At 30.9% G+C, this 27,760-nt stretch overlaps 1 pseudogene; it reads left to right on the top strand.

The window, feature by feature from the left end:
• Positions 1-23,213: 23,213 nt before the first annotated feature.
• Positions 23,214-23,332, top strand: LOC120598010 (uncharacterized; annotated as a pseudogene).
• Positions 23,333-27,760: the final 4,428 nt, after the last annotated feature.

The following is a 27,760-nucleotide window of genomic DNA, read 5'->3' as shown; positions in this document are numbered from 1 at the left end:
CAGCTTACAGCTGACTTGACCAGCCAGAGATAGGAGAACTGCTGCTTTCACCCTACAGACAATTGAAAATTAGCTGTATACCAACAATGTCCAGTAAGTAATTTAGAGTATCACTTCCTTCTTTGTGGGGAGGAATTGAATAAAATATAGCTCTCTGCTTGGCCTTACATCACCAGGCAGATGAATCAGAGCATCTCTGCCAGAAACCATGGGGATGATGATGGGGATAGGGAGTAGAGATGTATTTGTGCATGTGCATTTTTTTTTTTTCTGTTAGTGTTTGATTAAAGTTAGGGTAACCATAGTCCAAAATTATTTGTTTTGTTAAGGCACTCTTTCATGGACTTTTAGCTAGGGAGAGCAGTGTCTTCTTGAATCTATTTTGTCTGTGCTTCCTGGCAGTTCCAGGTTAGAGGCTTCTGCAACATCCTGACAGAGATATACTAGATGGAATAAGGAACACTAAGAACTCGCTGCCAAATCATTCCTAATGCCCTGTTTATCAGTCAGTTCACTTTCTTCTTTCCACCTTTCAGAGTCCTCCTAAACTTGCTTGTTGTGCTATGTCCAGGGTATTTTATTTCTAAGGAGGATCCAGAAGATTTGAGGTTACTCATGTTGGTGGGAACTAAAGATCTAAGCTTTGTTATTTTAATAATTGGCTCTGGAATTCTTTTTAGAAAGGTTACTGTTTAGAGTTTAGGTACATCTTATGATTATTAGAATAGTAAGACTCTCAGTAAACAGGTTACTATATATAAGTCCAAGAAATAAAAGATGGTTGAGCTGTTTTCCATTATAAAAAATGAAGAAAATGTATGATTTAGAGGAGATAGAGATAAAAAAAAAAAATCACTGCAATTGAAGAAGTCTGGTATTCAGCTGCCCTGGGAAAATTCCCAGGAAGATGAATATTCTATAGACTTTAAAGAATAGAGATTATCAATGTTAAATTTGAATTTAATATCAATGTTTAAAACTTACATGATCACCTTATACGATGTTTTTATCTGTTTATTTGGTTGACTTTAGAAAAAGACTGATGAATTGTTGTGGCAGAAAATAGAAATAGTATATGCGGAATGGCAGAAGAATCATAAATTGAAAGAATTCATTAGAAACAAGATCTCTGAGACAGATCTGACCATTGGACCTTAACTTATCTCTCTGCTATCATCAAATCTATATTTAATAAATTCATGGAGAGGTTTAGAAATTTTTGAGAGACATAAAAATCTAAGGTTTCATGTCAAACTCAACTACATATGGGAGAATTGAGTATATATGTATGTATCCAAAGTACAAAATTAATCTTCATTTACATGTACAAAGGAAAAAATCTGACAAAATAGACATTTAACTCTTTTATCACAAGGCAACATATTTATATTGTGAGATAGCTATAAACATGCATGTATTAAAATTATTTTCAGGCAAAATTAAAAAAGAAGCCCAAAATAGGATAAAGTATTTGAAAATTGCATATCTAATAGAGAACTACATTTAAAATATTTAAATAAATATTATTACTCAATAATATAAAAAAATAAAAAAATGGGCAAAATACTTGAATTTACATTTCATCACAGAAGACACACACGTTACTAAAAATTAGAAAATGTTTTCAAAATCACTAGTCATTCAAAAAATGTAAATTAAAATCACAATAGTATCTCATTACACAGAAGCTTATGATATAAAGGATAGACAATACCAAACATTATAAGGATTTCAAAAAACTGGAACTCTCCTACATTGTTGGTGGAAAAGAAAATAATGCAATCTCTTTGGAGAGTTTGCCAGTTTCTTAAAAAGGTAAATATGTTTATCATATGATCTAGCAAATTTACTCCTACGAATCTCTCTAAGCAAAATGAAAACATACTGAAAGCCTAGTATGCCTGTGATCATAACTGCACTATTTGTAATAGCCAAAAGGTGGAAATAACCCAACTGATGAGCAGATGAACAAAGGTGGTATATCCACGCAATGGAATACTACATAGAAATAAAAATAATAATAACCTATTTATATGTAATGTAGATGGAGCTCCAGATCCTTATGAAAGAAGCAAGGCATCAAATATTTCACATTATATGACTTCATTTATATGAATTGTTTAGAACTGACAAATTTAAAGAAACAGAAATCAGATCTGCATTTACCTAGGGTTGGGATAGGGTGGAAATTGACTTCAAAAAAGCTCAATAGAATTGTTTGGGGTGATGAAAATGCTTTAAAAGTGGACTATGGTAGTTGTAAAACTCTATAAACCTATTAAATTATAAATAACTAAAATTTATTGAATTGAAAATATATGAGAATATTATGATGTATAAATCACACCTCAATAAAGTTATTAAAATTATCATTTGAAAGTAAAAGTTAGAGAAAATAAGTTTATTCATATAAATTTATTTTTTAAATGTTTGACAGTAGACTGTAGTTACAATATAGCTTGTTTATGCTCTGAACAAATATCATAACCTGATATAACTGCTTAGAAAAGAAATTGTAATACTTAGTTTTATGCGACAGGTACTGATTATTTCTGTGAAGATTAGCATTATAAAAACTCATCCATGAATTTTTCAATCATTTTACTTTGCATATGGCACTCTTAAAAGAGAAAAATATATTTGGCAATATATTTTTTTTAAATGATAACATTATAGAGTGCTTGCTTGCCAAAGCTCTTAAAAATATATAAAATGGATGATGGCTACTAGCAGATTTCCTGTTAGCTTATTTACAGAATTCTAATATAATGTTAGTTCCAGGAACCCAGCTTCAGAAATTCTTATTACTAGTTTATACTCCTAACTCCAAACTATGATAATAAACAGTTTATTGTTAACATAATTTAGAGATTCACATTTGCATTAACTTATTATCGCTTTTGATCTAGATTTTATATTATTTTTATATAGTAGTCTTCACATGCTTTAGCAATATTAAATGATAAAAATGAACTGAAAAATTGATATGAAGTTTGATATAAAATTTTAATATTTACAACAGAGGAAATGTGATGAACGTATGGCATTTAGTTTATTTTCCTGCTGTGGACAGAGAAAGGGCATATTTCCCAGTCTAGTTGTATCTAGTTCTAGCCCATGTAATGTAAGAAAAAGTGATATAAACCACCTCTAAGCCTGACTAAGCCTGACTTATGAATATATCCCACACTAAATTCTGCCCCATCCATTTCTCTTCTGATATAATCTTCGATGGGGATGTAAAGGATGGTGATAATCCAAGAGAAAAGAAACTAGGTCTCTTAATAATTTCATGGAGAAGACTCCCCGCACCATAATTTCCAATCTTATTGTACTGTCAATTGATTAGCAATAAAATATATTATGTTAAACCAATGAGATTGGTGAGGCAGATTTTCTATCAGCTTGTTTGCAGAGTTCTAACATATCATTAGTCCTAATCTAAAACAAAACATTACATCAGAAATGCTTATACTTGGCCATATTCCTAGCTAAAATTTTTATTATTCTTTTTTTAGAGCTTTTAAAATTCATATAGAGACATAGTTAAATATTGAATAAATAGACAAACATATTAAAAATTGAATTTGGGGTGTTGAGCACTTGCTGCGAGCTAGACACTAAATAATTTATATGCATTAATTTTTAAGATTCACATCATCAACCAATGCGATTGTTGCTATTATTATCATTTAACAGATGAGGAAACTCAGGAAGAATGAAATTTCATAAAATGTTAGAATATATTTCTAGAAAGCAAACATCTGGGACTGAAATAGTCTGACTTAAAAGCATGAGCTCTTAATTACTAGGAAAAACCATCAAAGATATTAATGTATATGCAACACTGGCTTTAAACATTTTATTCTCTTATGATTTTAGAATGCCTCATCCCCTTACAATCATTTAAATATATAAAGATTTATCTATATTTTTTCTGGTATCAATGAATGTGGTAATAACAATGGCAAAATAATCATATAATAATAATAAGAGCAAAAATTACTTGAATACATTATGTCAATATTTTTAAGTGTTCTCAAAGTTATTATTCACACAATAGTATTTATGAGGTTAGCACCATAAGTAAATCCAAATTTACAGATCAAGAAATAGAGGCAAAATAGTCATAGGGATGTAGATTACAGCATTGGGAATATAGTCAATAGCATTGTAATAACTATGTATAGTGCCAGGTAGGTACTGGACTAATGAGAGGATCACTTCATAAATTATATAATGTCTAACCATTGTGCTCTATATACCTGAATTTAATTTAAAATAATATTGAATATCAATTATAATTGAAAAAAAAAGAAAAGGAGAGAAAAGTAGAGAGAGACTGAGGCATGGTACCTTGTCATATAGTAATGTTGGAGCCAAGACTCTAGCCCAGATGGTGTGACCTCATACATTGTGCTTTAATCACCACAACATCTCCCTATTCTGGTTCTTTAAATATATTCTATCATCAAATAGGAAACACGATCATGACTAAAATGACAAACATGCAAACAAAACTTTTTTTAAGGGAATTATACTTTGTATAGTAGATTCAAACCTATGTCAGTGTTTTATTATGTCAGAGGAAAAGCAGTTCTGTGCAAATGATGTTCAGAATTCCTTTCTTAATCGAAGTTATATTCAATGAAAATGAGCTCTAAAATCCTAAACCATGAAGAAAAGTAGCACTTTAATATTTTATATACTGCTCACCATTAAAACACTCTGTTCAAATTGGAAATTTAAGTTGTAGATATTATTAGTAAACTTGCTGACTATGTAGAATTTTCCTGACATGTAGATCAGACAACTTGCTACTTGTTGCCATTTGGGGAATGCCATGACTTTTCAGTCCCCAAATACTTTCCCACTAACTTAATTCAATGCCTAAATGCCAGCTCTAAAGTATTAAAAATGACAGTAAGATTTAAATCTATATTTTTGGAAATAATGCTATAAGCTGTTGTGAGCCATTTATCAATTAAATTATTAATAAATATATTAGTTATTTATAAAATGAAACCAGATTTTTATAATACAATAAATGGAATCTAGTTGTCCTTTCATCATAGCCTGTCTTATGTTTTCTTTCACAAGGTTTACCAAAATAGATGCCCTGAAACAGTATAGATATTTGCTTACCTAGAGTTTATACAGAACAAGTCATTTTTAATAGAGCCAATAAATATCCGAGGCATGGGTGCACAAGTAAGACAGAAAGGCTCAGATTAAATGTTACAGTAGGCAGCTCAAGATGGTGGAAAGAAAGACAGCATGGAGATATTGACTATAACCACAGTTTTCAGAGTAGGGAATGATATCAAAGCTGAAGATTAAGCTAATTCAAAAATAGAAATGGATATGATAAAGTATATTTATACCTAAACTTTATATAACAGCGACTTTTGGGGGGTTATTCTCATGAATTTTTAAAATATAAATATTACTTGTATCATAAAAAAGAAAAAAAACTCAATAATTTTTATCTGGCTTTTACCAAATATTCAAAGAATGAATATGTCCAACGCAACACTACTGGTTTTGTCAGAATAGTGAAACCTTGGTAACAGAACCTGATATACTAGCTAAAAAGAAAAGAATATCATAGGCCAATCTCAACAGTGAAAATAGATATAAATATTCAAAGCAAACTTTAAAAAACCTTGCACACTAGAAATGAAATATAACTTGCTTGACTTGAAAGAACAAAGTTACTGCAGACATTAACTCAATGTTGTAAAATGCTAAGAAGAATTACTTCAGTCAGTAAAAAGAAATATGTTTATATCACTTTTTCTATTTAACATTGCAATTTTAGGCACCAGCTACATGCATGTAATTTTAAGTACCAGCAAAGAAAACAAACAAATCAAAACCACAACACTACAAATGTGACAAAAATTTAAAATACTTCTAATAAATATGAAATATGTTCATGATCTTATGAAGAAAATCTTTAAAAAGTTTTGAAAGATAAAAAAGATCTAAATAAATGGTTGACATTTTTAAATGAAAATGTAATATCACAAAAATGTTACTATCCCCAAATCCATCTACAGATTCAATGTAATTTCAAGCTAATAAATAAGATTTCGACAAGCTGATTCTCTAATTTACACGAAGATCTAAAAGTCAAAAATAACCAAGGCATTCTGGAAAGAACAAGAAAGGAGAATTTGCCATAATTGCTTATGCTAATTATGAAACTAGTATTTAAGATATTGTGTTATTGTGCAGGAATAGAAAATTAAGTAAATTAATTTTCAGAACAAAGACCCAAGAAAATGACCCAAGAAAATCTCTGAAAATTCTAATTAATGAAGTAGGTGGCATTTCAGATCACCTGTGGGGGAAAGTTATAGTACATGATAAGTTGCTAGGAAAATCGATTACCCATATGTTAAAAAAAAAGAAATTTGATCTTTTCCTGACACTTTACATTAATTTATTTTTAGATTAATTATAGACCTACACTACTTAATGTGGTTAGAGGATAATTTCTAAACAAGACATAAAATCAAACTACAAACCATAAAGCAGACTATTGATAAATCCAACTACATTATACTGAAAATAGTATAAATGTCACAGATATATTTATAATTCTCAACTAACATAAGATTTGTTTTATAATATACAATGATTATTTTAAAGTAATAAAAAATAAGATTCAATAGGAAAATTGAAAAAATAATACTGTCATTTCACAGAAGCACAATTTTATAAATATATATGATAAAAATACTCTAGCTCACTAGAAATTGAGACATGCAAAATAACACCATGAGATAAATTTTCATACCTCCTAGGCTGGCAAAAATTTAAAAAAACAAAAATGTAATACTAAACTTTATTTAAAATGTGATCTTCTTTCACTGTTAAGCATGGTTTAAATAAGTAAAAGCATGTAGAAAAATAATTTTCTTTATTAAATGTATTTTAAAAAGTGCATATTCAATGACCTAAGAGTTCCAATAAAAGCATATACTATAGAAAATATTTCATAAGCAATCCAGTAGACATACAAGATTACTCCTAACAACATATTTATAACAAAAATAAATCTTCATCAACAATAAAGTAGATAAGTAAACAGTTGTTTATACACTCAAAAGAATCTCACATAACAGTGGAAATTAAGGAACTAAGTGAATCTTAAAATATCAATACGGAGTAAGCAAGCCATAATAGTCTATATACTATATATACTCATGGGAAAGAAGAATGTGTATTTTATGCATAAATATAGATGTGGAATATCAACTAGGAATTGTGTTAAACTCCTACTAATAAACATCTTATTTACTAGCTCGAGTAATTTAGGATTTTATTTTTTAAGTGAAAGAAGCCTAGAGGTGAGTAATCCAGGGACTGCATGAAGGTTCCACTAAAAATAAAATTTAATACTGCTTCTTACTTAGCACTGCCTCTATGTTCAAAAAGTGATTGTTTAAGCTCAGACATTAAGAACGCATTCTAGATTGGTCCCAGACCACATATCTAACAATAAAGCATATTGTTAGAGGAAGGAAATGTAGATTCTGAGACCCAGAAAAATCTAGACTTTAATGCCTTTGGTTTGGAGGAATTGTGTATGAAAATCAACTGTCCAGTGCATGTCGGTCATAACAATTTTGCATTATACCTGGGCGAACTGAGCTCAGAGACATAAATTAACATTCAGTCACATATGCAGTGAGTCTCACAATTAGATCTATGATTTGAAAACTCATAGTGCTATGCTACCATGCTATTTTGTTTCCTAATTGAATATGATTGAGGCAACTACAGAGCTCCATCAAATTCTATTTACTGTAAATTATTTTTTTTTCAGAATTCAAGTATTTATTTTTGGACAGAGTTTTACTCACACATATATATCTACACATAAATATGTATAAATTATTTCTATATTTATATTTTCATTTGTAAGGCTCATTATTAATTGTCCAAACTTTTATTAGAAAATATATAAAATTAAAATATACATTTCACTCCTTCACTTTCTTTGGGTCTCTACTCATGTCACTCTGCCTGGGTCTTCCCTGACCAGCACATGTCACAGAACACACACACATTTAGATCTCTTAATCCTCTTTATATCGTGTATATTTCTCCAAATAATTCATTTACTTTCTGTCTTCCCTTACAGAAGTGTAGCTTCATGTGTGAGGACACATACTTTCTCTCTTTGGTTCCTCATATATTTCAAGTGCCTTACTGGTGCCTGGTACATAATACATTCTCAACATATATTGTGAATGGATGTATGCAGTAATGTTGAGCTATTTCAGACTTGTTATTCCTTACTTATCAGGTTCTAAGGCTTTAAATAATCATAACTTTCTAGAATGTTTTAAATTCTAAAATAAGGGGAAACGATTTAACCCCAAACTAGCTAATACAGCTTGTATGATCATTTTAGGCACAAAATATATTTTTCTTCGAGTACTTGATTATCTTGTTATCTTTGGTAACACTCATAGACTATGAGAACTAATGGCAGAAATTATACACTGTACTCAGAATGGGGAAAAAATGGGAGCAGTGGAAATAGGTCTATTAGGGGATGAAAGATGATGGAGACTAGAAGTTGGAGATTTTTTTGGTATAGAGATTCCTTTGAGGGTTATTATACATTAATATAATATAACATACCTACTCAAGAAGATATCTATTATATTATCTTACCAAAATATAAAAAATTAAATTATAAAAATCCATTATCTCAAGTAATTCATCAAAATTTAGATTATATTTTTTAAAAATTGTTTTAACATGGCAAGAAGTGCACACTATATGTTTTCAAGTTTTAATTTAGAAAGTTAATTTTAAAAGTTATTTTAATAACTCTTTTAGATATATGTTTTCATACAGAGGACTTATTTTCTGTTATTACTGAAAGATTATTGAATTGTATTTTATACAAAGTTATTTTCAAGGTTGTCTCAACAAAATGGAAATTATAGGTTTGTACTTTCATAGCTAATATTGTACTCTAGCGTATCTATCTACAGTGGTCTCACAGACCACTTGTGAAATCAGACATAAAGACCTTTAGGTAAGATGGGTGTAAATAAACTAAATAAACATTTTATCAGGAATATAATGATTTTATGAGATCATCAAAATATTATTCAGTTATAATTTATGAATAAGAAAAGAATAAAGAATCTGGAAATAACAAAAAAGGGTAATTTATGAAAAAGAAACAACTAGGAGAAACTGTAGCAACTTTTCTCTATTCTATATATTTTGGACTCTCCTTGAACTAAGATAAGTAGCAAAAGTATAAAATTAACTGAATCTTTTCATACATATTATGAAAGCACTATCAATTTTCTCGCTCAGCTAGCTGTCATTATCTGTAGAGAAATTCTACCTATGAGTTATATGCAGGTGTTAGAAAACCAGAATATCATTGTTTTTCTCAATTGTAGTAGAAGCAAATGGAGTCTTAGATATCAGCAGCTAATGATTTCTCTTCAACTAAACTATCCCTGTCTATAAAATAGCCTTTATTTTATTCTTAAAACTTTTTTTTTCTCTTTCTCTCTCGGAGGTCAGAAGTATCTAGAGAAAATATTCTGAGGGTTTTCTTTTATTTATTCAATTGTTTTTGTTTTTCTCTTTAACAAGAATGTGATTTTATCTTCCATTCACTTATTAATTTAATGAATATTTATTCAATATAAATCTATATTCCTGATACTGTACTTGTTTGGAATGCAACGGTGAGTCAGAGGGAATATGTCCTCGGGTCCATAGTGATTAAGCCCTAATGAAGAATAGTGTTAGCTAAAGTACTAAGAATAAAATGATAAATTGAATATATTGACAGATCAGCCACAATGAAAAGAGTAATTAAATGATCAATCGTTGGTGGAGTATGAAGTGAGTAAAAAAGCGAGACAAATTGTTAAGTGTTTATTGCCTAAAGTTTCTATTTTGAAAAATTCCAATAATTCAGGCTTATATTATCCTCATAATTGTTTCAGTTCTTCTACTTTGCCGATATAAAGTAATCAAGAAGGCAACAATAATTGTATTTTTCCTTAGCCTCCTCCCATGTTTCTTCCAAATCTGAGGAAATGCAACCTCAGCAATACTATAATCAACACATTTGTTATCTATCGCTGTGAAACAAATTGTCCAAAACATAGCAGCGTAAAACATAGTAAATATTTATTATTTTGCAGTTGCTAAGTTTCTGTGGGAAAGCTAGTAACAATAAACATTCATCGTTTTACAGTTTCTATGGATAAGGAATTCTGAAGCCGTTTTTTTGGGCAGTTCTGATCCAAGTTCTCTCATGAAGTTAAGTTAAGATGGCTGCTGAGGTTGTAAGTCATCTGAATTCATTTACTTCCAAGGGGCTACTGTTGAGAGGCCTGAGATTCTTTCCATATAGCCTTCTCCAGATTGCTGCTTGTGTGTCCTCATGATGTAGCTGGCTACTGGCTTCCCTCAGGGTAAGTAATCCATGAGCGAGAGCAAGACAGAGGCACCATAATGTCTTTTTTATCCTAGCTTCGGAAATCATGCACCATCTTATCTGCGATAAACTATTCATTACACAGCCCTATATAATGTGAGAGGACTTTGTAAGAGGGTGGATAACATAAGGTGAAGATCATTGGGGACCATCTTGGAGGCTGGCTTTCATATCCAGGATTATTTTATTATTCTTTCTTTGAAATATTTTTCATTTAAAAACTGTTTTACTTAGAGTGAGTAATGATCAGATTCAGCATATTTTCAAATCCACATAACAGATGCAATCTTGTCTGTAATTAAATAAGTTCTTCTACAGCCTAAAGGCCCTAAGAACTAAACACCTTCTGTGCTTCCTTTATTTATTATGTTATCTAAATTATGAAAAGTCTGTATCTGTTTTGGAAAGTCATAGGTTATTTTTTGTCCATGTTAGCATGATGTTAGCATGTTTTTCATGCAATGCTTTTGAAGTTAAAAATAACATAAATAATAATTTTTGTTATTTTGAGATTTCTTTTGTCTGCCTCTTTATTTTATATATGAGGTTACTAATATCCAAAGTGTTTGAGCAACTAAGATTGCAAAATTTGGAATAAAATTCAGGAACCACGATTCCTAATCCTTTGTCTTTTTTTTTTCAAACTTGCTAGCTGCTGAATAGTTTTCAATAATTTTATGCTAGAATAAAAAAGCATTCATAAATTTAGCATTAGAGATTTCCAAGTTTGTTAGAATGGAACACTTCACAATGCCAGCAGCTATAAACTTTTCCCTGTATGGTTTCCTTCTTTTCATTACACTAGAGTTGCAGCTCAGCATTTAAAGACTTAAAACAATAAAATGGGATTTTCCTCAAAGAGAAGACAAAACAGTGAAAATATATGAGCAAATGGCAATTTTAGAAAGATGTTGATTTCAAAGTTCTAACAACAAAATAAAATTTTAGAAATCTATCTTAAAATTCATGTGTTGTTTAACATGTTATACTAAGCAAAAAAGACTATAGAATTATGAAATTTAAAAATACACACATATATGGTTTCTTTGACCATTAATATCTACTTAGCATATTTGTTTGCAAATATATTTCATTCCATTTCAAATAAAAATGATTTTTCTCTTTCCAAACAAGCTCATGGTGTTAGAAGCAATATATCTAAGGATTGAATCACTTCAGGAGTTGTGAAGCAACTGTGAAATGAAAATTAATTTATTAATAAAAAAATAATGCAGATATAATAGTGACTCACCATTAAACTATATTATTTGCTTGGTGTATTGGTGTATAACATGACATTTGTGATTCTTAACATTCCTCTGTTCTTACATTTTTATTCTTAAAAAAATTTTTTTTTGATGAAGCTGATCATACTATTAAAATTGGTATTTCTGAAGTGTTTTTCACATAATTTAAATAAAATTAATGTTCTTAGAGAATTAAATAAGACAATTGTATACATGACATTTCAAAAATAAAATATTGTAAGCCATTCTTAAGCTATTATTTTGATTCAAACTGTAACATAAGAGTTAAAAAAGAAAACAAATACCATTCTGAAATAGAAATATCCATACCTTTTTATTTCATATATTTTGACATTACCTTCCGAAAATTTAAATCATAACAGTCACATGTCTGCTGTATGATCAAATACTATTAATATTATTCTAGCCCATCTCTCATAATAAATACCTAATTTTAAATCATCACTTGTTTAGAAATAATATAATTAATACCAAACCTATATGTTTATGTGAACTACTGGTTCTCCCTACAATCAATTCACAGCTTTCTACTCTGAACTCTCATGGTTTCCACAAAGATACTTACATTTGTAAACCTATTCATAGTAAATTTTCCCTTACGTCTTTGTAATTTTGCCCCAAAGCATCTTTCTTCAAAAAGGAGATAATTTATAAGAATAAATAAAATTGCTTTGAAATTCAATTTAGATGTTTTCATACTACATTTTTTTTTTAATTAAAAAAAGTCTACCATTGGGTATTTAGTAATTCCCTGATGTTTTCATCATGTATTCATTTCAGTTAAGGACTAATTACAAAGTAAATCAAGCTATGATGGGACAACAACTAAGATGAATGCTAAAATGCAATTTCCTTAGCGTAAGTCAATTCTCATTAGTTACACAACTCTACAGATATGAAATTATATGTAGAAAATGTTTAGTGATGCTTTAATGAAATTTCTATTCTAGATTAAATTATATGTTAGTGTAACTGCAAGTCATCTTTAGTGTAAGATATAAACTATTTGTTGTGAGTTATGTGAATTGGAATGGTTGTCTCTTATCCAAACTATTTTTCTTCAAACTCACTGAATTGTTTGTTTAAAAATAATTACAAATTCAATTTAAAGTTAATTTCAATTAATTTGAAATTGTAAGGATAGTGAAATGTCAATATATATTTTTTAATCTTAACCGAAATCAAACTCTATTTTCTAACATTAAACATTTCAGTACTATTTAAAACTCATTCTTAGGGCCATTTTTGAAGAAATATAAAAACTCTGAATCCATTTTGATAGTTTAAAAACGTATGCACATTTTTGTTTTACCTGAAATCAAAAAACAATTCAAAATTATAAAAATTGTGAACAAGGAACATACTAATTTTTTCATAAAATGGAAGAAAAAATAAATAACAAACTAAAATGGTATAGTTCCAAATAAAATGCATCAAAACCAGGCATAATTCATAGATCTCTTTCATCTAACTTTTTTCTTTGGTTAGTGAAGAATGAGAGTAACAAAAAGTGGGGAGTATGAGAATGGGAATTCCTTCTGCTGGTGTCAGAGCAGAGAAATAAGACATTAGTCAGCTTTGGGGAAAGAAATTCCAGTTTTGCTGATCTGTCCTGCAGAGATTATACACCAAATATCCTCTAAATTCCACCACTATAACAACAGAAATGGTGGCTGCTTTTTTAATCGTCTCTTGATTTGCTATGTTAGCAATTCCGAGGCACCCCAGGCCCTTTTGTCACTTTTCTGAGTCGGCCTTTCAGGTGACGTTTAAGCAGATTTATTCTACATAGTGTTATTGATAGAAAAGGGTTCCAAAAAGAGAGATTCTGTTCACCTTAAAATTAGATCTTAGGTTCCCCCAAATAAGGATAATCTTTTATGCACGTAAAACTTGAATAATCTAATAAAAATTATGGTTGTCATTTTTTAATTAAAGTTCCTTCCTAGCTTCTAATTGCTCATTATTCTATATCAGTCACAGATTATCTTGTTGCATTTAGACCTTCTGATTCTAGATTCAATACTGTATATTTATTTTAGTAAAAATAAATTGTAAAACTATTTGAGCTTGAGTAAAAGTTAGCTAATTTCCCTATGGATTCCCAATTTGGAGCATTTACATTTTATTTTAATAAGAGTAACCACTCTGATATCGTGTGTGCAGTATGAAATCACTACAGATTCATAAACAATAACCAACTAGGTCTTCAGTGTGGTCTATTAATATTCAATTTATTAATTCTGTTAAGAAATGTATTTAGTCACTAAAAACAATACAGTACAATCAGTCAGCATTCTGGAAGTCAACATAATTTAACATCATTGATTAATTAGGTAGCTAGTCAGACATAAGCAACAGAACAAAGGAATAGGGGCCCAGCCTAGAGACCACCCAAAGAATACCCCAAAGATAGTAGAATTCTGGGTACACACATGCGCACTAGGCAAAGAGTTATTTAGCAACCAAGTGTCAATCAAAATGACCTCACTTGCCAATTACCTAGAAATGCCTTTGGAACCACCCATCACAGCCTAAATATAATTCAGAGATTCCACTTCTGGGGTGTGATTGTTGTTACAGTGCTCTGTTACAGATTCAAATGTAAAGACTTTAATAAATGCACTACCTAGAAGCAAGGATTACAGAACAAACAAGGAATGATAATGTACCAGGAGACCAGCAGCAATCACTAGGAAGCTTTTACTCCTACAACTGAAGGGACAAGGGAAAAAAGTGTGTCACCAGTTCCAAGTTAGTGTTGCAGCTTCTGAGGAGTCTTCCTGGAGCTGAGTTCTTTAGAGAAGCAACTATGAAAATGATAAGAGGCAATGAAGCAGAGAGTGGGAAAGAAACATTTCAGTTGCGCTTTTCCATCCTCTGATCTCTGCCAATGCTTCCTACCTGCTTTACCAACCCTAAGCCAGCAAGAAAGAGTTTGGGGCGACAGAGGGGTGTGGGCACCTGCAGGAGGAAGCTTACCCTCCAGGAAAACAGATATGGGGAGGCAAACAAAGCATAACTGGATCCTGCATTGACAAGGCTGGGGGAAAACACAATGAACTCCCAAGCCCACTGTTCGGTTTCATCAAATATTAGCTCTTTGCCCTATTTCCTTCAGATTTCGTCATTAGCATTTTTGTGTTCCTAGTCAGCTTATGCTACCTCAGAGGCTTTTTTTTTTTTTTCCAACAATTCCTTCAAGTGTCATATTTTATAAGTCCGCCCTGAATCACTCATAGCAGACACATTTAGTAACTGGTGGAGAGATGGAGGAAGAGTAAGAGGTAAAGAAGGGGAGGAGGTGGGAAGAGGAAGGGAATAAGAAAGATAGAAAATCAGAGAGAACATCTTATATGAAGCCCTTCTTGACATTGTTCATCCTTACGTACTCTTCCTTTTTAGTATACTATTGCTTCTCTAATTGTGAGTAGGGAAGAATTAAACTTCCAAATAGATTTTCAGAAAGGTTTCAATTATTTCTTCTTTTTCTCATTTTTGAAACTCCCTTTTTTACCTTTACCACTGAACACTATCTTGACTGAGTTACGATTAAAAGTTTTATAGCCTTCCTGTAACATTCCTTAGCTCTTGTTCTAATATCTGTGGGCATCTAATCTTGTAGAGAAAGCTGAGGCAGGCTTTATTTCTCTGGAGAATGATCTATTATTTCTGGGTAAATTTTTAAGATTCTTTCTTTGCTTGAATTTAGTAATTTCATCAAGATTAAACTTAACCTTTTTTAACTCCTTTTTTTTTTTTTTTTACTTTTCTCACAATATGTCTTTTCAAAGACAGTCTTGAAAGAATGAAGAAATGTCTCAAAAGAATTAATAAAAATATCCAGGAAAGAAAATCAGGCTTTAACGTGTGCCAAAGTCAAAAGCAAAGCCAAATTTGTCAAGTAAGAAATTTGAGGTCTCTCCTATCTCTTTACTCTAACCTGTTTATTTATTGTTCCAAACCTGGAGTTGATCAGATAATTTTATTTAAATTTCAGTTTTCTGATTACTGGATAAGCACTTGTAGCATTTTACTTTTACATAATACTAAATTTTTTATGCAGTAATTAAAAAGTCTTTTCTCATGAAATCATCAAAACTTTAAATAATTTAAAATTAAGTCCTCTCCTGAATATCATGGTTAAACGTGTGTTCTAAATTATCTGTGAGTTTCACATCAAAATTGCAATTTGGCATTTGCTAGACTTGGATTGTTCTCCCTATTTTTCATTATTTACACAATAGCTAAACTGTAGTACTGATGATTAGGCTAATTATTGTGTTGTGCCCCGAATAGTTCTTGGTTTTTTAAATATGCAAATATTTTAAAATTTATTGATACTTTTCATGAACCAAATCTACTTATTCCCTTTTCTATCTTCAATCAATAATAGATCTGACTAATTTATAATTATAGCTAGTATTTACATAATGTTTACCATATGCCAGGAACTGTTACATGTTTCTTACATTTAATCCTTGCAACAGTCCTATGAGGTAAGAGCTAGGAATATTTGCATTTTATATATGAGAACCCAAGGCACAGAAATGTTTATAATTTGTTCCTGGCCACACAGCTCACAAGTGGTAGACCCAGGATTTAGGCTTAGATAGTCTGGCTCCAAAATGTTCTTTCCAAATAAAATATTATTTCTTTGTAAAGCACAGAAGCAACAGAAAGTGAGTTCCATGAACAATCTACATTGAAATCACTGGTGGTCCTTGGCAAAAAGTGCATTCCTAGGCTTATCTGCTTCCATATATGATCAATAATCATTTAAATAAGAAGTGCAGGTGATTTTATGAAAACCTAACAATTCAAAAACTGTGAAATAATAGTTATTCATATAATATAGATATTTTCTTTGACCACAGATTCAGAGCTGAGATGATATTTGTGATTTTCAAACTACTTAACGCTCGTTCTATTTTTTTTTTTTTTTGCTTTGTGATAGCTTTTATGCTAATAGAGATTCTTTGTGTTTTCAAACTCCTGTTGCACATTCTTATGTTTTATCTACAAATTGCACAAATAGTCAAACAACTAACATATAGTATCTGTTTCCCCAAGGACTCCCAACTGCTTCATATCATCTTAGACTCTGTTGCACGGACATCCTTTGTCGGCAGCTGGTAGAAGATCTGTATTTTGGTGTTTAGTCAGCCTACCAAAAATGCAGGCCAAAGCCCACCCCTATAACTATCTATTAACCACATTCATCTTTTTTTCCACAATGCACACAACATATCATCTTCTTCTTGTGTTAGACTGACTCTAAGTCTCATCCAGTTACTACATCTGGCTTGAAATTGGAATCTCTCCATCACGGCTATTGTTTCTTATGGTCTAATAATCCACAAACTAAAATACAATTTATCTTTAGCTACATCACATAATATACAGTGGCACCAAGGGAAGAGAAAACAAGGCTTTCATTCCAAATGAGTCAAGTAATCACTCATCTGTAGCACAAATCAATGTTAGTTGATGTGAATTTATAGAAAATCTACACTTTTAAGCTAATATGAAAGTCCTAGTTTTGCTTTTGGAAGAATACTACTGATCCATTACAACTTATTGCCATTTCAGAGTGGTTCATTGGGTAGGATACTTTTCCGGCAGGCTGCTTAGATTTAGCAGTCCATTTTGAGCTGGTGAAAATTGGGTTCATTATAAATTGCTTTAGAGATTGAATGAATAATTAATTACAAGCAGTTACAAACCAAACTTGAGGTTTCATATGAACAAAAGTTACTTCAAAACTTTAAAAGATAAACTAGCTTGCAATCATGAGTATGTGCTTCTAAGTACAGCTAGAATCTTACATCAACATAGTTTAAGTCTGAAGGTTACAGTATTTCATTTACTGAGCTCTGTGTTCTGTCTGTTAGACAGACAGTAGGTTAATGGCCACTGCCTTGACCACATCTTTTTACTTTTCCCCATAAACAATAGTTTTGTAGTTTCTTTCCACCATTTCATTTGGCAGAATAACCTTAATGAATGACGCTTAGAAAAGTTTGGGGTCTCAGTTGTATATATCGTTAAAGCTGCCACTTGACATTCTCTACTTCTAATAGAACGAGTATATACAGAAGCATATGGTTTTTTCCAACCTGTCAAGGCTCTGAGCTAGGGAGTTCTCAGACAAGTTTGATTTCAGGCTGTAAGCAGAGAGTGCCTCTCTTAGCTAAGCTGATTTTATTCACTTGCATCTCCCGTGACAGTCAGGTTAATTCTAGTTTCAGTTCATTCTCTTCTAGGACTTTACTGACAGCTGCACAAAATTAGTGAAAGCATACTAACATAGTAAATTTTTGCTCAATTTGTTGTTTTGTTTTATACTACTTCCTCTAAATTATGGTGTCATTGAATATGTGGTCTGCAGCCCAATGAATGCAGCAGGTGATGTTGACCAAGTATTTTTCCATCATTTAACAGGCGGCTGAGTCATATTCCAACCTGTAATGGGTTAGGTACTCATCTCCCATCTGTTATTAACAGAGTAAACCAGTATCATTCGTGTTTGTCACTGCCCAGCACTTTTTGAACATCATTCTATAGCAACTAGAACATTTGCTTCCTCAGGCTTCTTTGCAACTTGGCAGGAACTAACAGGTGATGGAGATTCTACTAATCATATGCCTTTGAGCAATGTAAAGAAACAGGAACAGTACAGTAGGAAGGTGGAAACAGAAGCATTCCAATTTTTGAGACTTCAGTGTTTGCAAGATTGTATTTATGATGCAGAGCAGCTTTGTTGCTAGTGGCAATAGCAGCTGCTGAAGATTATGTTCATGGCAGAAATAAAGACACTACTGGAGCTTCCTGGCTGCTACATTCATGGTGCCAAGCCATTAGTGACCTCGTGCCAATTATGCAAAGTAGATTAAGGCATGATTCCTAGAAACCCAGCCTCAAGCATGTTTCTCCAGCCTACCCAATATTCTGGTAAGATAACTCTCTTTCCTTTCATGCACTCCTTTCCTACTTTCTTTTTCTCTCTGTGAGCCTCAAGGTTGCCTTAAATTAAGGACACTGACAGGTAGAAAGGCATCACATTCTAATGAGATACATACTAAATAAGAATATAAGTGCACGAATTTATTAGATGATTAGAAAAAGTGCATGTGTACATGTTTGTATACATGCATGTATATATACAATTCATTATGTGTTCTAGATGCCATTTAATTTGTCTCACAATATCCATACAGACATAAACATGTGTATGCATGCGCAAACACACACACACACACACACACACACACACACACACACACACACACACACACACACACACACACCCCAAAAAGAAGTAATTATAAACTTGAAAGAAAAGACTCCTATGCAAATTGATTACAGAGGTGGAGGCACTTTTCTTCATTAAGGCAGAGCACCTTGTTCAAAATAAAAAAAATCTTTCCCTTTGGCAAAATGACTTTTTTACATGCCCTTTTACATTTGTGAAATACTTTAAATCATAAAATTTCTCTACGTTCTATATATTAAAGCAAAATATAACTACTGGTAAAGATTATTAATTAAAGAAGTTTTAAAAATATTGATACAAATAAAAATTCTTATTAAAATGTAAATGAAAATTTTATTTGCTAGAGCTGTACCTTATTTATTGGTGCTCCTATTTTTTAAAAAGGACAGCAAAGTAATTGATGGATAGACATATAGACACACATTTTACACTACAACGTATAATTACTTCATATATGTACATAGATAACTGTGAGTGTGTGTGTGTCTGCGAATCAGAAGGAAGGTGGAAAATTCTAGCAGGGAGATCTTTCACAAGATTATCATAGATTATATCTTATATTGCATATTTGTCAAAATTTTTCTAATTCGCCCTTTACCAACTAACAAAAGAGCTAAGAAAAATGTATCTACAAATATTTCACACGAATATGTGGAAATTTTTACTATTTTCTTTCTTAAAATGAATTAAATAAACATTACAAATATATTTTATTTTTAATCATTGAGACCACATAATATCTGTAACTGTACACTTCTTTTTCTTTAATCAAATTCCTTCCTTAGCATCTACAAATTTCCATCACATAAATATTGAATTTTTCAGCATATGTAAAATTATGAATATAATCAATTAAGATTATTTAAGACTATATATTAAGCTTCGTTAAAGTTTTGTTTCTCTTCTAGTTAGTTGCTGGATATCTCTGCTTGGATGTGTTTTAGTCATCAGCATGTTAAAAACTGACCTCAATATCTTTTATATCTTGATCTCCACCTTTTTTTCAGGTAAATAATTTTATCGTTCACATAGCTATCAAAGCCAGATGTCTGGAAATTATCTCCTATTTTTTCCTATTTTTCATATTTCATATTTAAGTTTCCTGGTAAAGATTTAATAAGATTGTATCTGAGGATATTTATGAAGATTCCATTTCTTTTAATTTCTGTACATTCTAAGCATTTAAGGGCAATGATTCAGTGTTATTCTTTTTTATACTAGCCAATAGGATCTATCAAACTAAACCACAAATGTTAGTGTTAAACTTTAATTTTTCACAGGAAAAAGAAATTTACTCATTTATATATAGTGCATACCACTCATTTACTTAAATAGATATATTATTTTATTCATTGGCATATAGGCTCCTCAGTTAGATGTCCTAATCTTGCTCATATACTCTTTATTAGATAAATATGAGCATAGTATGCCTTTCTTACTAACTGAATCAATAAGACTGAGCTCCCTTGACGCAGTAGCTTGGAAAACTATTAAAATGTCATGATTCAGTTCTTAAAATACTGGAGTTTTTCAAAAACTTACTGGGGGAGAAGTGAATAGTACTTGATTATTTCAGATTCCATTGCTGAAAACATTGTAGATATTCACATTATATTTAGCTATGGCTAAATATAATTTGATTCTTTCGACATTTTCTATTTTAATATGTTTTGAATTCAGCCAGTGTAATTCCTTAGGTTGTTTTTATTTGTTTATTTTTTCTATCTGAAAATTGTAGTAGAACACAGGCAATAACAATCTTTAAGTTAAGGTCATTTCAGATAGAAAATGCTAAACCAGATGTACTTATTCATCAAAAGCATATTAAGTGAGCTATTAAAACCATTTTACTTTCTGAGAAAACGCTATATTAAATCTCCTGTAAACATTAAATGGCTTTGGGGGGAAAAATCAACAGTAGGAGGAACAAATTATAAAATAGAAAAACTATAATATAAACTATAATATAAAAATGACATTTTATTTATTATCTTTCAATTGATTGTTATAGAGCGAAAAAGGGGGAAAGATGACTTAAGCAGTGCCTTGTGTTAAATAAGAGACATGCATATCTATCATCTGTATAAAATAACTTATAAAATGTTTGAAATGTTTATAAAACTATTATTTTCAGAAAAATCTCACCTTTGTGTTTCCAAATTGGAAATATTTGGGACAAAATTTTACTTTCCTTGATGCAGGCTTACTTTCTACCAGCTGAGAAATCATAATTAGAATATTTGATTTTCTTACACATAAGAAATATCTTTTCAGATACTCCTTCCCTTAATATCTCTATTGCCAAAAAATTGAAGGGAATTTGAATTGATCAGTTTATTTAAAATACAGTCATAAAAATAAAGGGAACATTAATAATAGTTATCCTCTATTATTTCCATGAATATAAGAAGCTGCACTGATATTTGGATTGCTTGCTCTTGAATGCATTAAGTATTCTGAAGTTCAGCATACTGTTAAATTTAATCATAATGTTAACTCAGAATATTTCGTTGAGGATTTTTGTGGGCCTTGGACTGCTATGATATATAATTTCATTAGTTTACTCAGAAATGGCAAATTCCACTTTGTTAATCATCTCTCTTACCCTCAAGATTCTCAGGAAAGATAAAAATTCTGGATAATACACAATACATGCAGAAATTTAGACATACTACAGCAATGTTATACTGATTATTAGCTGTTCTAGTGCCTGATACCAAAACATAAGACTCCCACATAACTTTCTTAAACATGTCTAGCTTCACCTTCAACAACAACAAAAACAAACAAACAAACAAACAAAAACTCTAGAAGTTGACTACAGCAGGTCTTCAAATAATGTTGCCTTGTTTAACTTGGTTTCACCATTTGGTTATAGTATTGACGAGGAAAAGACTGATTTCAGCAAGAGCTACTGACTGCGTGGATTTTCTCCAGGTGTTCCATTATCATCTCACATCCCAAAGATGTGCATTGCCATGTCTAAATTTTCTCAGTCTCTGTGTGTGTGTGTGAGTAGCCCTGCGGTAGAGGGGTGTCCTGTCCAGGGTGGAGTCTCACTTTATGCCCTGTACTGCCAGGAGAGGCTCCAGTCACCCTGAACCCTGAATGGAATAAGTGGGTTGGAAAATAATTATCTTTCTTTCTTAAATATATGTATAGCTCCCATTTATTTCAATGTTTAATATTAAAAGTGTTTTGGGTCTTTATTTAGAAGTTTAGAATGAGGGAAGTAAGGGACACAGTGTCCTATGTCTGCTGCAACTGGGGTAGATGTTCATCCTATAAGACAGTGCTGCATGAAGAAAGGGTGTCCTTAGTATCTTGGCCATAATCACTCAGATTTTACTCTCAGTAACATGGGACTGGGCTGTGGTAAATGAAGAATGGTGACAATTTGCCTTTCCAAAGGAGATATCAGATTACAAACTGTATCTCCCTTGAGGAGTGAGGAAACATTAGCTGAAATTTCTTCTTGGCCTTTTTCATACCTCCAGCTGATGTTTTCTTCTAGAACTGTGCAAAAACCTCCTACATAGAAGCAGTGCAGGTGTCTTTCATAAATTTAAGCATACTTTACACAAACATTTAAAAAATTCCCATATTTCTTCCTCTTTGGTGCTCTCCATTTAAATCTTCACAAGCTATGACAGCCTCGACTTTAATCCTCTACTCTCGAATCCAATAAAAGTTTTGTTTGAATTTTAGCCATACCAGATTTTTTGTTGGAATTATGGATACTCTATACTTCATAGAATGGAGAAAGCCTGCAGGTAAAACTCATATAAATGTGAATCTCACCCAGTATAGTCTCCACCTTTCATGGGTATATTTTTCTTATTTCTACCTGTTTTTGGTCAATCGCCAGTATTTTCAATTTTTTAAAAAATTTTTAATATGGAGTTTATAAAAGTAACTTTGCTACTGAAACTTGAACTTCTGTTGGTTTGATTTTACTTACAGACTTCCTTTTTTTTTTGCAAGGAGGTATTATATACTCCTCTATACATTGATCAATTAATGTGAATAATGTCTACCAAGATGATATATAACAAATCAAGTTTCGATTCCTCATTTTCATTTGGGGCTCAGTTTTCTCTGTAGCATCTGAATGCTAGGAGAAGGCTGAAACAAAAGCAAGGTCTGTAGGAAGTTTAAAAGAGTACATTCTGTCTACAGCCATGCCACCCTGAACATGCCCGATCTCATCTGATCCCGGAAGCTAAGTAGGGTCGGGCCTGTTTAGTACTTGGATGGGAGACCACCTAGGAAGACTAGGTGCTCTAGGCATAAAAATAAACAAGTAAATAAAAATAAAAGAGTTTATTCTGATAATTTAGAGTTGCCAGAAACCTAACACTGAGAAGTGAATATAAAAGACCAATCTTTATATAGGTTTTTCCTTTTCAAAATGGATTCAAGTACATTACAGGAAATGTGTATAATTAAGATAGGAGATTCTGAATGCCCAATATAAATCCGACATGTATATCTGGAAGATCAATAGTACTTGATATTAGCAAAAATAAAATATTATTTTAATATTAATTTATAGAGTACAATGAATATTGAATTATACTACATGTTTTAAATAATTTTATGGAGTAATTATAATAGTTATACTATGCATATTCATCATTTATCATTGCTGGATATATATGAGTCAAAATAAGATTAATTTTGCAATAAATAATTATAAACTATAGGTATAAATATCTGTATTTTATCAAAATTAAACTAAAGTGATTGATTTCAGCATAAAACTAATATTTCTTAATAGCTTAAAAGTTTTAAACTTTTATAAGTTGAAATATTTTATGTTAAAATATTTTTTGTTAAGCTTTTATTTTTCCTCTTTTTATATGGACTGCCTTCATTGATTTATAGACAGTCATCTATTTATTCTACTTCACCTTTCCTTTTCATTCTGCCTGCTTCTAGTGTTCTTTAATTATGCACATTATTAAAACTGTCAGGAACTTAGACAAATATAAATCTGATGCTCATGTACAAGACACATTTGTAAAATTGAATTATCCTTATTTCATAATTTGTTAACTGGATTAAAAGTTGCCACATGACATCTGGTTGATTCTATGTAACATAGTTTTCATAATCAGATATTAGTTCCATATTAGCAAGATATATTATCGATGTGCAAATATTAGAAGGTGGAAACAGTTTTAAGGTAGCAAGTTTCTGGGCTATAGAAAAGTAAGACAATTAATGATAACTTTTGCTGGTTTATTGTTTTTGTTTGGTTAGACCTAAGTGCCATGATTTATTATAGAAATGTACCAGAGGGAAAATACTTTCATTTTTCTCCTTTGACAACTGTCGACTAGCTGAAGTTATACTTATCAATTTCTATTCTGCTGTAAGAGAACTTTACTGAATTATAAATTATCAAAGATTTACTAACACTACTAGAGTCACAGATACAGGCTTTGAGTAAAATAAAGTGTGCATTCGCCAATCTTTGTTTACTTTTCTTTAGTCCCATTCACCCAACAGTTCGGGTTACTTGACCCCAACAATAATTTTGCCATCCTTCACCATAAAGTATGAATCTTTATAAGAGGCAAGAAGAATTCGATGACGTTTAGCCCAATTACCTGGTACAGTGTTACATATTTGTTAGTAGTCTCTAATGAATTCTAACTACAGTTTTTAGTTCGTTCTTGAGATTTCATCATTTTCCTCTTTCATTTCACAAAACTCAAGCCAAGTCCTCACCCATTTCATCAGTTTTACTAAAGAAATTTAATTGTATGCTCTTATCTTGAATTCTGTCTTATTCTAGATTATGGAATAAGAGTCCTTTTGTTTCACGCGTACTCATTTAGTTAAACCCTGATATATTCAAATCATCCACCTAGTATTCTTTCATTAGTTTTTTGGGAGGGCTAATGTTTTCTTTAATAGTTGGTAAAATATCCATAACATAAAAGTTACCATCTTAACCATTTTTAAGTGTGCAATTAATTCAGTGGCAAAAAGTACATTCACGTAATTGTGCAACCAGCACCACTGTCCATTTTCAGAACTTTTTCATCTTCCAGGCTGAAACTCTATACACAACAAAAAATGACTCTATTTCTCCTTCTGTCCAGTCCCTGGTAACAACTATTTTGCTTTTCGTCTCTATGGATTTGACTATTCTATGTACTTTACATAAATGGAATCATACAGTATTTGTCCTTTTGTGGTTTGCTTATTTTATTCAGCATATCTTTAAGATTCATGGATGCTGTAGTATGTATCAGAATTTCATTTTTCTAAAGACTGAATAATATTACATTGTATGTAATATACCACATTTTGTTTATGTATTTATCTTTTGATGGACATATGAGTTTTTTCCACTGTTTGGCTATTTTGAATAATGCTGCTATGAACATTGGTTTACAAAAACATTTGAATTCCTTCTCTAAATTCTTTTGGAATTTAAGTGGAATTGTTAGTTTATATGGTAGTTCTATTCATAATTAATTTTTATTTATTTTTTTTATAGTGACATTGGTTAATGAAATCCAATGTTTTAGCTGTACACTTTAACAGTAAGGCATATATATATATATATATATATATATATATATATATATATATATATATATATATATATATATATATATATATATATATATATATATTTACACTGTGTGTTCACCTCCCCATAATTTTTTTTGAGGAACCGCTATATTGTCTTTTACAGAAGACAAAATCTTGGGATGCTCCAAAACAAGCAGAAGAAAGTGAGGAACAAAAGCCAACAAAAGAGACTGAAGAAAAAAAGATATGGAGATTGCAGAAAAGGCAAAACAGAGGTACAGTCAAGGAAACCTTAGAAGCAGTCATCCTAAAAGGGAATATTAAATTATTACAAATTCTGCTAAGAAGGAAATTAAGATGGGGACATAAAAATAACAATTAAATTATGATAAGATGATGCCATTTGCTGACGTTTATATTGGAGTCATTGTGGAGGAAAAAAATAACTAAAATGAATAGGAGAAAATGAGTGACTAAGAAAGAACACGGTGATTCAGATTGGTCCTTTAAGCTTTCCTAAATGAACCATTTCTGCACTAAAGGAAGCATGAAAATAAATAAATAAGACATAATTTCAACTCTAAAGCAACTCACAATTTAATCAGTAGCTAATTCACTAAATCTCATTTAATGATTTAGGCTTTATACTAGCTATAGAGAACATGACTCACTGGAGATAAAAAGAAGGTCGTGGTCAACCTAATCTAATAAAATATTCTATAATTTCTGAAGACAATTGGTAAATAGAGTATAGCTTATCTGTTGTCAAACTTAAAATATATTATTGGCCTGGCTTTTATTTGTAGCTCTGTCATTGATTCATGTATGTAAATAAATTTTTACCACTTGCTTTTTTAATGTTCGATAATAGGAAATATTGGCTTATGTTTACTATGTAACATCGCCATTTATTTTCCTTAACCTCTATATCCTCTTCCACTTCTCTTGTTTTTTCACTGAATTATACTTATCAGTCTGATCAAATCTTTTGTCCCCCATCTTAATAGAGTTCATGATCGATTATTGTGCTTGTACATGTGGTTTTAAATATAAATACTTTTGAAATATGACATATAAATTTAACAAAGTGATTTTTGTGAAATGATTGTGTAATATATAATTATTTATCTTTACTGCTAATCTGAGGTAACTAAAGAGGAATATCTTAATAAATAGCTTTGTTTTTCTTGTTAAGCCATATAATAATTATATATTGAAACCCTATCCAATTAGTTAAGCTCCAAACACAATATATTTGACAAACACATCTGGTATTTTTATCCTTTTTCAAAGAATAATCTCAGTAATAGAATGCCGATGTGAATTGATAAAAATAAATATTTTATACTCTTAAAATTACATTACAGTTCACTTACCTCATTTGGAAAAACTCATAAAACTCATAAATAATTAAAACTCAATTATACTTGTCAAAATAAATTAACAAAGTGTACTATTTTATACATACATTCCATTGTGTTTATTTACCTAATTACTTTTCACCAAAATCAGTAATTTGTAATATTTCTTCTCAACATTTATAAAAAGCAAAGCTTATCCTAAATTTAATTGTCTGGCTTTGGTCTCTGTTTCTTTTACACTTGTGTAAAAGGAATTGTTGCTTCTGAAAATGAAAATTGTTTCTTCATCTGAAAAATTAGACTTAAAAATTGGATTAAGTCAAGTTTTAGCTCAGAAAGAGAAATCAATGGAAATAGCCTATCTAACACCTGGTCTAAGTTTTACTGTCATAGTACTGGCAAGATCATTTTCTCATAGACATGATTTAAATATTTCTCATGTTTACGACTTACATTGTATGTTAATTATCCTAACATACAATGTAGTTCTGCTCACAGCAGAACTACAATCAAAGACCTAATATCATCCAGACCAATACCTTTTATTTGTGAACCTAGTGAGTTGAGAACACCTATTCATCTCACAGAGTTCTGAGAATTTTCTCATTTTAATATGAACCAGGCATTTCCATTTTAGTTTCACTGTTAATGTAGTAGTTTATTAGTAGTAGTGTATCTAAAAAGTGGGATGTAAAATGTAAATCTGTTTATGTTATGCCTCTGTCAAGTTCCTTTAAGGCTATGTCTTCTCAGAGTGAAGGTTAATATGCTTGTCGTGACTTGAAAGTCCTTCATGATCTGACTC

This window comes from Pteropus medius, unplaced genomic scaffold (assembly GCF_902729225.1).
Source record: "Pteropus medius unplaced genomic scaffold, Ma_sr-lr_union100, whole genome shotgun sequence".
In the NCBI taxonomy this organism is placed as follows: Eukaryota; Metazoa; Chordata; class Mammalia; order Chiroptera; family Pteropodidae; genus Pteropus; species Pteropus medius.
Note: the sequence above shows the minus strand (reverse complement) of the source record. Positions and strands in the feature narration are given on the sequence as shown.